This window comes from Leucoraja erinacea, chromosome 6 (assembly GCF_028641065.1).
Source record: "Leucoraja erinacea ecotype New England chromosome 6, Leri_hhj_1, whole genome shotgun sequence".
Lineage (NCBI taxonomy): Eukaryota > Metazoa > Chordata > Chondrichthyes > Rajiformes > Rajidae > Leucoraja > Leucoraja erinaceus.
In genome coordinates this window covers 73001052-73013189 of record NC_073382.1, presented here as the reverse complement: position 1 = coordinate 73013189, position 12138 = coordinate 73001052, and the positions used below count along the sequence as shown (strand labels likewise).

Sequence of the window (12138 nt, the reverse complement as noted above, 5' to 3'; positions counted from 1 at the left end):
GGAGAAGAATTTGATTAAAAACGTGCACTTCAACACGACGAAATGTAATGAGGAGCGGATACTTAGAAAGAAAAGCGAAATCTCTACCGAAATGGAAAATATCTCGGAGATTGAGCGTCTGGATTGGGTGTGGCAATGAATCAAAGGAAGAAATGCAGCCAGCAGCCGTACATGCAAATGGATCCATTCCGATTGGACATCTGCGAGCATCGGCCATTCCGATTGGACATCTGCGAGTATCGGGCACGAATTGAAAGGCAGGAAGGGCGCCGGACGGCAGTCGGTCAGATGGCCCCAGAGGTAGATAGATAGATAGATAGATAGATAGATAGATAGATAGATAGATAGATAGATAGATAGATAGATAGATAGATAGATAGATAGATAGATAGATACGATATGATATATGATGTGATGATATGATAACTTCAAGACCAAAAGTCAAAAACCTTTTCCATAACAGACAAAGTTTCATCGTTTTCCCACCATTTTGGACACCAAAAGTGTGACATTAAAAACTGTGCCACATTTAGTCATGTATATTTAATTCATAAATAAACTTCATACGGCCCTTCATACTTATACGTTTTGAAAAAGATCGAGGGAAATATCTTCATCCTTACTAGGAGATGTCCGTAAGTTAAACCACGGGGGCGAGCGACGTCACAGGGGAGGGCTGGTCCCCAAATGCAATATTCCACCACTCCCCCATAGACCCCAGACCTAGAGGGAGAGGGGGGGGGGGGAGGCATGGGTAGTAGACAGGGAGGGGGGTTAGTGAGGGAAGAGGGGTTAGAGAGGGAGGGAGGTAGAGAGGGGGGGTTGATAGGGAGAGGCGGCAGAGAGGTAAGGGGGGTAGAGAGGGAGGAGGGGGTAGAGAAGGAGGGGAGGGGGTAGAGAGGGAGGGGAAGGGGGTAGAGAGGGAAAGGGTGGGAATAGAGATGGAGAGGGGCAGAGAGGGAGGGGTAGAGAACCCATCACCCCCCTCCTCATTTCCCTAATCCTTCTCTTATCACTCCCATTCCCTGTCCAGGGACCTACCCAGGTTCTAGAGCAGCGCCAGGGCCTGGAACTCGGCCTGGTTCTCGTACTCGACCCGGCCCTGGTTGTAGACCCAGGATTGTCCTTGGGTCCAGCGGCAGCCTCCAGCCATCAGCTCGGCCGCTGCTTGGGCTCAAGTGCAGGTTCCAACTTCACCCTCCCTGACCCTGGACCGAGGCTCGTCCTCGGTTCCAGCGGCGGCTTCTTTATCGACCCCAGTCACGGCCCCATCCCAAGCCCCGGGCTTGGCTCTCACTCCAGCTTGAGCACCATGCTCGGTTCCAGCCAGGGCCCACGGCTCCACCCTCGCCACCAGATGTCGGGCACCGGCAGTGGCTGCCGCTCGAGTGCCGGAGTGGCCCCTCCCTCCCGGAGTGTCCTGCCATGCAAATCCATTGTCACTCAGGGTTTTTTTTTTAATTATTGAGTTTTCGGGCTGTTTTTAAAACTTTAAAGGATTAAAAGGTTTGGAAATATGTGGGAATGCGACGGGAAGACGTTTCTCGCCTCGAGGGGAAAAATGTGAGTAGAATATGTAGTGGCCATTTGGCCTGTTTTGCACTTCATTGATGATGGCATGTGCCTTTAAATTTTAGACTGCCCATAATATTGTGTGTGGGATTTATGACGTGTTTTTTGGCGTGCTTGGAGCTTAGATGCTTGCGCAGAAGTTTCGTTTTTAGATCAGTTTGGAGAGATGATGGGGAAGGTTAACCCTTGCGAGATCTAAAGGAGATCATTCCAGTGTAACGGAGACACAAGGAGTTTTTTAATGTTTAAATTAATAAGCTGGAGTTCGATGAAGATTGTAGTAACGAGTCGTAAGAACTTTGGACGTATCTTACTGTTTTCTATCAGCAATAAAGCATTTATTCATCAAAAGACAGTGTTTTGAAGTCATATCTGTGAAGAAGCTCTGAAGGTCTCTGTGAGTAAGCTTGCATGCATTTCGAAGACACCCCCTCAACCATGCTCATCCATTTAGCGGCTAGGGTGCTAATTTCCTGAAAAATATGAAAATCTGCCGCTACATCAAGTCGAACGGTACCTCCAGGAGGGGGGTTAAATACCAGTCTTTTTTTTTTTTTTTTTTTTTTTTTTTTTTTTTTTTTTGGGGGGGGGGGGGTTTTTGGGTTGTTTGGTGACTGGGGAAGTTTTTTTTATTTTTTATTTCCCATTTGTTTTTTTTTTTTTTTTGGGGGGGGGGGTTTTTTTTTTTTTTTTTTTTTTTTTTTTTTTTTTTTTTTGTTTTTTTTGTTTTTTTTTTTTTTTTTTTTTTTTTTTTTTTTTTTTTTTTTTTTTTTTTTTTTTTTTTTTGGGGGGGGGGGGGGGGGGGGGGGGGGGGGGGGGGGTGGGGGGGGGGGGGGGGGGGGGGGGGGGGGGGGGGGGGGGTTACCATGTTGTTGTTGGGCAAGTGAGAAATAAGAGTGGGACAGAGAAGATTAAATCGAAGAAGACTTCCGTCACAGGTGGAAGTGTGAAAGAGCTTGTAGAAAGTTGTCAGAAAGAGCAAGGCAACCATGGCTATAAAAAGTCGAGAAGATTACTTAAACAATGTTTTGGTTATGAACAGAGGATTGCTAGCGCTTACATAGAAAAGGCCCATGCTTGGAAAGAAATCAAACCGGGAGATGGGGATGCAGTGAGTGATTATGCAATATTTCTGAGAGTTTGTTGTAGCTCGATGAAAAATCTCAGCCACATGGAAGAAATGAATCTTCCGAGTAATACTAGAATCATCTTTAACAAATTGCCCAGAAGACTGAGAGAAAAGTGGAGAGACGAAATAGGCAAAATTAGAGATGAAAAGAACCAAGTAGCCAGGCTATCAGACCTGGTGGAATTCTTGGACAGGGAAGTACGGTACATGTTAGAGCCACACTACAGAACTATTGAAGACTGTAAACCGATTGCAACTAACAAAGGTTCTACTTTTACCAAAAATGAAGAAAGATCTGAACCTAAGAGATATTATTTTGCTATCACGACCATTCCTGTGGAAAAGACAGATGGAATGAAAGGAAATGTGTCTACTAGCAAGCAAATAGTATTTTGTTTGTTATGTGATGAAGTTGGTCTCACCATAAGATGGTGTCGTAGATTCAAGATGAAAGAATATGAAGACAAGATGGATTTCTAGAAAGAGAAGGGAATCTGTTTTGGATGTTTGAAAATGGTGACATGGTGAGTGACTCTAAAAGTCCTATAATTTGTTATGAGTGCAAGCAATATCATCCTGAAGCACTTTACACTGAAGCAAAGCTACCAGAATACCGGAGAAGAAGAAGAAGAAGAACTGGAACAAATGGATGATGAGTTACCAGAGCAAATAGAAGACGATGAACCGGAGCAAAGAGAACAGGGCGAGAAGCCAGCTACTAGAAATGCTATTACCTCGCCTCAAGTAACTGCTCATATTGGGGCTGGGGAAGAAGCTTGTCATTTTTCTATCTTACCAGTACAGGTAAGGAACAGTAAGACGAATACAGTGTTGCAAACATATGCTTTTCTGGATCACGGAAATTCGACTACCTTTTGCACAGAAAACTTGACGAGAAGATTGAATATCACAGGAGAAGAGACTAAGATTTGATTACGTACCATGACCAAAGATAAAGAGAGCATGAGTCATTACATTACGAGTATGGAGATATCCAGTTTGGATGAAGATAATTTCATACCAATATCTGAAGTGTTTACGCATGGAACTATGCCTGTTGGTCGACAAAATATACCAAGACATAAAGTCTTGAAGCAATGGCCTTACTTGAAGGATGTCAAGATATCTGAAATAAATTCTAGTGTTGATCTACTTATTGGAACAAGTGTTTTGAAGGCTTTGGAACCTATACAGATTGTTAGGAGCGAAGGTGATGGACCGTATGCTACGAAAACCCCACTTGGATGGGTTATCGATGGCTCCTTGAAAAGGAACCACAAAAACAAAAATCAGAGGAACTATCCTACCAGTGCTGTTAATCAAATGTCTACTGATAAATTAGAAAAGCCGGTGATGAAACCATACAATTATGACTTTAACGAAAGTACCAGCGAGCCATCTGAAGAGATGTCGAATGAAGAGTTGAAGTTCATGGATATTATGAACTACTCAGTGAAAACTGTTGGACACTATTGTGTGGACTTACCTTTCAAACAAGAAAGTGTTAATCTGCCAAATAATCGTCGTATGGCAGAGCAACCTACCCAGACTTTGAAAAGCAAGTTTGACGAGAATACTAAATTTCATGAAAGAAGAATCTCTTTGAAGAATAATTTCTGCAAGAATGATTGCTTAAAATCCATGTCTACTGAGCAGGAAGCAATTCTACCAGTAGAACATCTGACCTCTTTGCAATAAAGGAGGATTTACACTTTCCAAGTGGAACAGCGACAATTATGAAAACATTCCACTAGACGATAGAGCCAAAGAAACCAGTGAGTTGGATTTGGACAAAGACGATCTGCCAATGGAAAGAGCACTGGGAGTTATTAATGTTGTACAACTTAAATATGTTAACACAGAAGAAAATTCTGTGAATGAACTTTCCAGAGAACCGATAGTGAACCATTTCTTAAGCGATAAGAGATGGATCGATGAACTAAAATCTCCCTGCAAGCCAGACAGAGAATGGCCAAAGCTTGAGCTGCGAATTTGAAATCTCTGCTAATGATCCGGACATTAAATCAAACCTAACGGTGAACTTTATTGCTAAAGATCCTGTTATTCTTTTGAAGGATTTTCACACTTCAACATTACTGTTACAACACATCCATGAGTTGATTGGACAGATGGAAGAAGACGTTTCATGCAATCAAAGCTTTGGACTATTATGTTTTAGACTATATACTGGGTATCATGCCTGATTTTAGGGGTTTGGTATGCACGATACGACTTTGAACTAAAAGCACTGTTTTAATAAGATTAATAACCAAGTTATGCTTGCTTCTAGAAGGCGAAAGCGAGGATGGAAGAGTCGATGAAGAATTCTGATTGCAGATATATAATGCATGCTATTTTTTCCTCGTTAGTATAGTGCTTAGTATCCCCGCCTGTCACGCGGTACACCGGGGATTAAATTTCCCGACGAGGAGCCATCCCTGTCCTTTTGATACATGTTAAGCCTTTTTTGGCACTTTTTTTAATGTTTATTAATTGCCTCGTTATATACTCGGAGCAATTAGGGGCAGGTATTTAGTGGCCATTTGGCCTGTTTTGCATCATTGATGATGGCATGTGCCTTTAAATTTTAGACTGCCCTTTATATTGTGGGTGGGATTTATGACGTGTTTTTCGGCGTGTTTGGAGCTTAGATACTTGCACAGATGTTTAGTTTTTAGATTAGTTTGGAGAGACAATGGGAAGGTTAACCCTTCGACCATGGGAGGTCCATGCGAGATCTAAAGGAGATCATTCCAGTGTAACGGAGACACTAGGAGTTGTTTAATGTTTAAAGTAATAAGCTGGAGTTCGATGAAGATTATACTAACGAGTCGTAAGAAATGTGGATGTATCTTACTGTTTTCTATCAGCAATAAAGCATTTGTTCATCAAAAGACTGTGTTTTGAAGCCATATCTGTGAAGAAGCTCTGAAGGTCTCTGTGAGTGAGCTTGCAACCATGCTGATCCATTTAGCTGCTAGGGAGCTAATTTCCTGAAAGATATGAAAGTCTGCCGCTGCAGAATGTGTGAAAATCAGAAGGCTGTGGCCTAGCGTTTATAAGGAAATGTGAATCAAGCAGATTGTGCCCAGATAACACACACCCACACACACATATATACATACACACAAACAAGATGAGAATTTGACTAATATAGATGTGGTATTCATAAACATAGAATGGAATAAGAAATATGTGCACTTACTATCCAACCAGATTACTGGTGGACACCACGCAATACCCGTTACACAAAATGTATTTGGGTATTGAAGTCTGAAGAAGGGTCTCGACCCAAAACGTTGCCTATTTCCTTCGCTCCATAGATGCTGCCTAACCCGCTTTTCTCCAGCATGTCTCCAGCATTTTTATCTACCTGTGTATTCTGATGCCATTTTCAGAAAATTGCCATCAATATGCTTTATTTTCTTATATTTTTGTTGATACTATGAACCCAATAAAGTGCTTGTCAACTTTTTTGAAGGAATTTGAAATTTGACCCCATTTGTCACATTTTTGTGTGCAGTATTGTAAAAAGACACATATAGTCCACACCATATTTCACAAAATACATTTGTTCAGGCACTTTGTTGTGCTGCCGGGAATCTGACATGAACCAAAAGCATGTAATTCCTGCTGCTGTGTCTGGAATACGGGTAACAGGAAACAAACATGAATACCTGCCTCTATTGGCACTCCAGTCCAGTGTTGATGCTTTGTCTGTGAGGACTAGCAATGTCTGTGAGAACTAGTGGGTTGGACAGAATGCCCATTGATTACTTATGTGGTGAGGTCAGGGCTGCACCCTGGCCAGCGCACTCAGGTCTAGGCACTGGCCAAACAATAACCTTCAGCACAGGAAGCCCACAATGATGCATTCTCAGTCCCCTCTTTACTACCAATACACGCATAACTGTATGGCCAAATGTGGCTCTAACTCCATCTATGTTTGCAGATGACACCACTGTGGTAGGCCAAATCACAAACAATGACGAGACAGAGAACAGGAAAGAGATAGACAACCAAGTAACATGGCGAAAGAACAATAAGCTCTTTCCCCAATGTCAGCAAGATGAAGGAGCTAGTTATCAACTTCAGGAAGTGTGGTGGAGTGCATTCCCCAATCAGTATAATGGTGTCGAAGTGAAAATGGTTGAGCACTTTGTGTTTTTTGGTGTTAATATGACCAACAATATATCGTCGACCACGCACATTGTTGCAACTGCTTCTTCTTCTTCTTGCGTATGGCGTGCACAGCCTAAAGTTGTAAGACAACTTGTTCTATTTGATCTTATTTGGTTGTGCACACCGGGTTGATTGCATTCGTCGAAACAGGGCGGACCACGTGAAGGTTGCAACCTTCCACCTCATGCACTGCTAAGAAGGCAGATCAACACCTCTATTTCCTTTGGAGACAGAGGTAATTCGGCATGTCTCCAGTGACTCTTACAAACCTTTACAGATCCACTTCAGGAAGCATAGTTGGATTGCATCACAGTTTGATTTGGGAACATCCCTGCCCAAGACCACAAGTAATTGCAGAGGGTTGAGAACGTTGCCCAGTCTATCCATCAGATCAAACTTCCTACCAATGACTCTATCTACAATTTACGTTGCCTCGGAAAGTAGCTAACATAATCAAAGACTTGCCCCATCCCCGGTCATTCCTTCTTCTCCCTACTGCTGTCAGCAGAAAATACTGTAGATTGAAAGTGTGCACCATTGGAGTGAGGAATAGCTTCTTCTCCTCTGTTATCAGCCTTCTGAATGGTTCTTCCATTAACTGCGGTACTGTCCGACTCATGTGTACCCCATTGCGGACATTGGACTTTGTCCATAGAACTGATGCGTACAATGTTGACAACGCTATTCTGCACTGTGCCTTGCACTTTGCTCTATCTATTGTATTTGAATTTGACTTGATTGTATTTATACATAGTATTATCTGATTGGATAGCATGCAAAACAAAGCTTTTACTATATCTCGGTACACACGACAATAATAAAACTAAATCTAAACCTAAACTGAATACTGCATTATTCATCACCAAGTTAAAAACTGTAAATCAGCACTGCATATTTGCATGATCTCATTACTGCACAAGTGATTAGATTTTTAAAGTGGAATAAACATTTATAACAACTTAATCATCAATTTCATTCATTCAGTTCTGCATCTGTGTATATCTGGATTCTGTGTATACTTTGTAACTTTGTCAGCGCTCTATGTGGCGAATATTTGCATACCACGGGTTTGCAAGAAAGAATTTCACTGTGACTTGTCACATGTGACAATAAAGTATTCATTCATGCATACAGTCCAATGCAAACTGTAATGAGGTGACACAAACACAAATAAAGATACCACACATGTTTATTAAATCTACTTACAGCAAGGATATGCAGACATTACATTTCCTAGCTGCTACTCATACTAACTAGCGTAGGCAAGCTCTTGATAATATAAAGCACATACTAGGCAGTCACTACTAACAAGCTCTATAATTGGCTAATATGAAATAGCCAATCTACATCTTTCCTTGTAGAAACAAAAGAAGCTAAGTGGCTAAGTGGCTAAATGAAACAAAAGAGGCTAAGCAATGTAGGTGGAATGTTAATAGCACATTTGGGAAAGTTTGTAAAATTACACAAAATCACTAGTATGAAGTAGCCAATCCACACAAACCAACTCCTACCTATAGTTATTATTATTATTGCAAACAACAGCTAGACCGGAAATCAGAGGTGAACTATTTTACCAATCATATACGCCTCAAAACATCGTGATTGTCAGTTGCTTTCTCTCAACGGCTCTTAAAAACTGCTCTAAATTTAACTTAAATATTTAAAATATTCCATTCAGAGAACAGATAAATGTTTTGAGGAAAACAAGCTGACAAGCAATATTCATGGATTTCATCTCAATACCAAACGCACCAACATGAATGCAATTCAACTAGTCACGTCTGTGGGAACAGCAGTTTCTCTTTTTGTCAGAAAGCAATTTAAAAGCCACCTTGAGACTCAGGGAAACTACTAAACCTTTTCTGCTACAATCCATCTCTGTACTGTTCTGTAATAAACAACTCCAATATAATACTTTCCTGGTTATAATTAAATGTCATGGTTAAGGAACAGGCAACGTGGGACTGGAGTATGTCACTAAGCATGTTAAGACATGTCACATAAATTACTGCATTACCCAAGCACTCAGTTGCTGTGACAAGTTTATCAAATGTAAGGTAAACATATTAGACCCCAAAATATGTTTATTCAACAGAATTAATTGTGAAGAAATTATGATAAGACCTTGAATGATTTGTGACACATATGATTCTATTATTGGTCGTGATAAATAAAAATAATAGTCTGTTACGCATAACAATATCATCCAAATGTTCATGCTGATGCAGGTAACATTCAGTGAATATCTTGAACGTGACCAATTATGAATATTACCAACATTTTCTACATTTTGCAGACAACGTTTGATAATATCACTGGAAAATGGAAATGAGATGAATCCATCTTCCTGGACGGTGACTTGATTCCTGTGAAAAGTAATATTGGAAATAACTAAGCTAACTTTAACCACATTTTTCAATTATTAAAATTATATTTTGAATGTTTAGTTTAGAGATACAGCGCAGAAACAGACCGTTTAACCCACCAATTCCGTTTCGACCAGCAATCCCCGTACACTAGCACTATCCTACACACTAGGGACAATTTAAACTTTTCACCGAAGCCAATTAACCTACAAATCTGTGCGTCTTTGGAGCGTGGAAGGAAAATGAAGCGCCCTGATAAAACTTATGCAGTCACGGGGAGAGGTACAAACTCCGTACAGACACCACCTGTAGTCAGGATCGAACCCAGGTTTCTGGCGCTGTAAGGCAGCAACCCTACTTCTGTGCCATCGTGGTGCCCTGATGTGAAAGAGCACTGTATTGCAATATTTAGTCTAACAGTTGTGAGGGCAAATTTAGCACTTTTTTTAATGTTGATGAACCCTGTCCCAACCATTACAAGAGTGCCAAGTAACCTAGTAAATCTCGTAAGGAAACCATGCAAAGAAACAAGTTGAGTCCCAAACAGATGTTTAACAGCTATGGCAGAGCTTCCACGGTATCCTGTGTCACTGGATCTTGGACTTTCTGACAGAGAGACCGCAGTCAGTCCGTGTTGGCAAGAACACTTCAGGCTCGATCACGCAGTTGTTCACATTGCTCACACATGACTGTGCTGCCAGATTCAGGGACAATAAGATCATAAAATTCGTGGATGACACAACAGTGGTGGGACTCATCAGCGGAGATGACGAATCAATGTACAGGGAGGAAGTAAAACAACTAGTGGACTGGTGCGGCAAAAATAATCTAGAATTAAATGTCGACAAAACAAAGGAGATGGTTGTCGACTTCAGGAGGGCGCAGCCAAAGCATACACCCCTCAACATCAGTGGCACTGCAGTGGAGAGAGTGGAGAGCATAAAGTTCCTCGGTGTGCAAATTACAGACAGCCTCACCTGGTCCAGGAACACCACTGGGACCGTCAAACGGGCCCATCAGCGACTGCACTTCCTGAGGAAACTAAAACAGGCCTCACTCCCCACCAACATCCTCAGGACTTTCTACAGGGGTACGGTGGAGTCTGTACTCACGTACTGCATAAATACGTGGTACTCCACCTGCAACTGCTCGGACAGGAAGGCTCTGCAGAGGGTAGTGGGGGGAGCAGAGAGGATCATTGGCGTCTCCCTACCCTCGGTACAAGAACTGTTCCAGAGCCGCTGTCTGAAAAAAGCTTAGAGAATTGCTAAGGACAAACTGCACCCCCTCCACACACACCTGGATCTCCTGCCATCGGGCAAGAGATATCGAAGCATCAAAGCCCGGACCACAAGACTGCTAAACAGTTTCCTAACACAGGCTGTGAGGCTGCTAAACAGTCACTCTGTACTCACAGTCACTTGATTCTGCGGCTGGCACGGACACTTTAATAACTGGCACTGGCCACTCAAATCAGCTGCCCCGGACATTTTTATGATTGGTTTATTGTATTTTAACGTTGTGTTTTACCTGCTTTTAACTATTTATTTATACTGTTCCATCAGGGACTGGATTGTTTTTAGTGTTATTATGTGTGAAACGTTTTAAATTTCATGTGCGATGTTCCGCTATTCCCTGGGAAACGTCTTTTCATTTTGCACTGTACAACTGTTGCTTGCAAGATGACAATAAAGGTTGATTGATTGATTGATTGATCACGGCCAGATGACAGGGGAAAATAATGACACCTATCCAAGCTCCCACAACTCCATGATCCCAGTCTTTAAGGTCGACGTCAGAGCATCTTTCAAGAAGGCGAATCCATGCAAAGAGACCAACGCAGACAGCAGGCCCGGTGAGGTGCTATAGACCTGTGCAGTCCAAATGTCTGTAGTATCCAAGGACATTTTCAATTACTAACTTTTGCAGTCTTCGGTTCCCATTTGCTTTAAAAGACATCCATTGTGCCGTGCCCAGGAAGAGCATGGTGACCAGCCACAATGACTTTCATCCGAATTAAGTGCTTTGAGAGGTTGGTTATGACATGAATCAACTCCAGCCTTAGAAATAACCTAGATACACCACAATTGCTTATTCTTACAAAAACATGACAGTAGATGCCATCTAACTAGCTCGCCACTCTGCTCTGGACCATCAGCATAACAGGAAAATAAATGTCAGGCTGCTTTCCATCGACTACAGCTCATCGTTCAACACAATCATCCCCTCCAGATTAGTCGCCAAGCTCCATAAGATGGGTCTCTGAATCTCCCTTTGCAATGAATCCTTAACTTCTTCATCAGTGAGGGCAGATTGGCAACAACATCTTCTCCCCAATAACCATCAACTAAACTGTGCCCCAAGGCTGCATGTTCCACACTTTTCACACCAGTATAAGGGAGGCAGAACACATGGGTGAATACTGCTGCAATAAATACTACTTGCTCATCATCAGCAAAGCCAAGGAACAATTTGTTGACTTCTAGAAGGGGGGGGGGGGGGGTCAAAAGATAACATCACGGCTCGAAATTGAAGGTTCCCCGGGTGCCAATGACCACTCAAAGTGCCGCCAGGCAACCTAAACGGCGAGCCCTTTTGCCCGGCTTGGCAACTTGATTTATACCGAAGATAGACACAAAAAACTGGAGTAACTCCGCGGGTCCGGCAGCATCTCTGGAGAAAACGAACATGACGTTTTGTGTCGGCGACGGTTGTGGGAAAGATGCTAAGTGTGGCGTGACGGAGGGTTGGAGCGAATGTCGGGCCCGGCACAGCAGCAGCGGCGACGACGGCCCCATCTCCTCCTTCCGCACCCCGCCCCTGCTCGGCCTGTTAGCAGCCGCTGCTGCCACTCCGCCAACCAAAGATTATAGAGGAGCCAACGGTGCT

General features: G+C 42.5%; 1 protein-coding gene across 2 annotated transcripts in view; it reads right to left on the bottom strand.

The window, feature by feature from the left end:
- The window catches only part of LOC129698312 (protein diaphanous homolog 3-like), a 463901-nt gene that overhangs the window by 250381 nt on the left and 201382 nt on the right, over positions 1 to 12138 (bottom strand). The gene's annotated exons all lie outside the window — the stretch shown is intronic.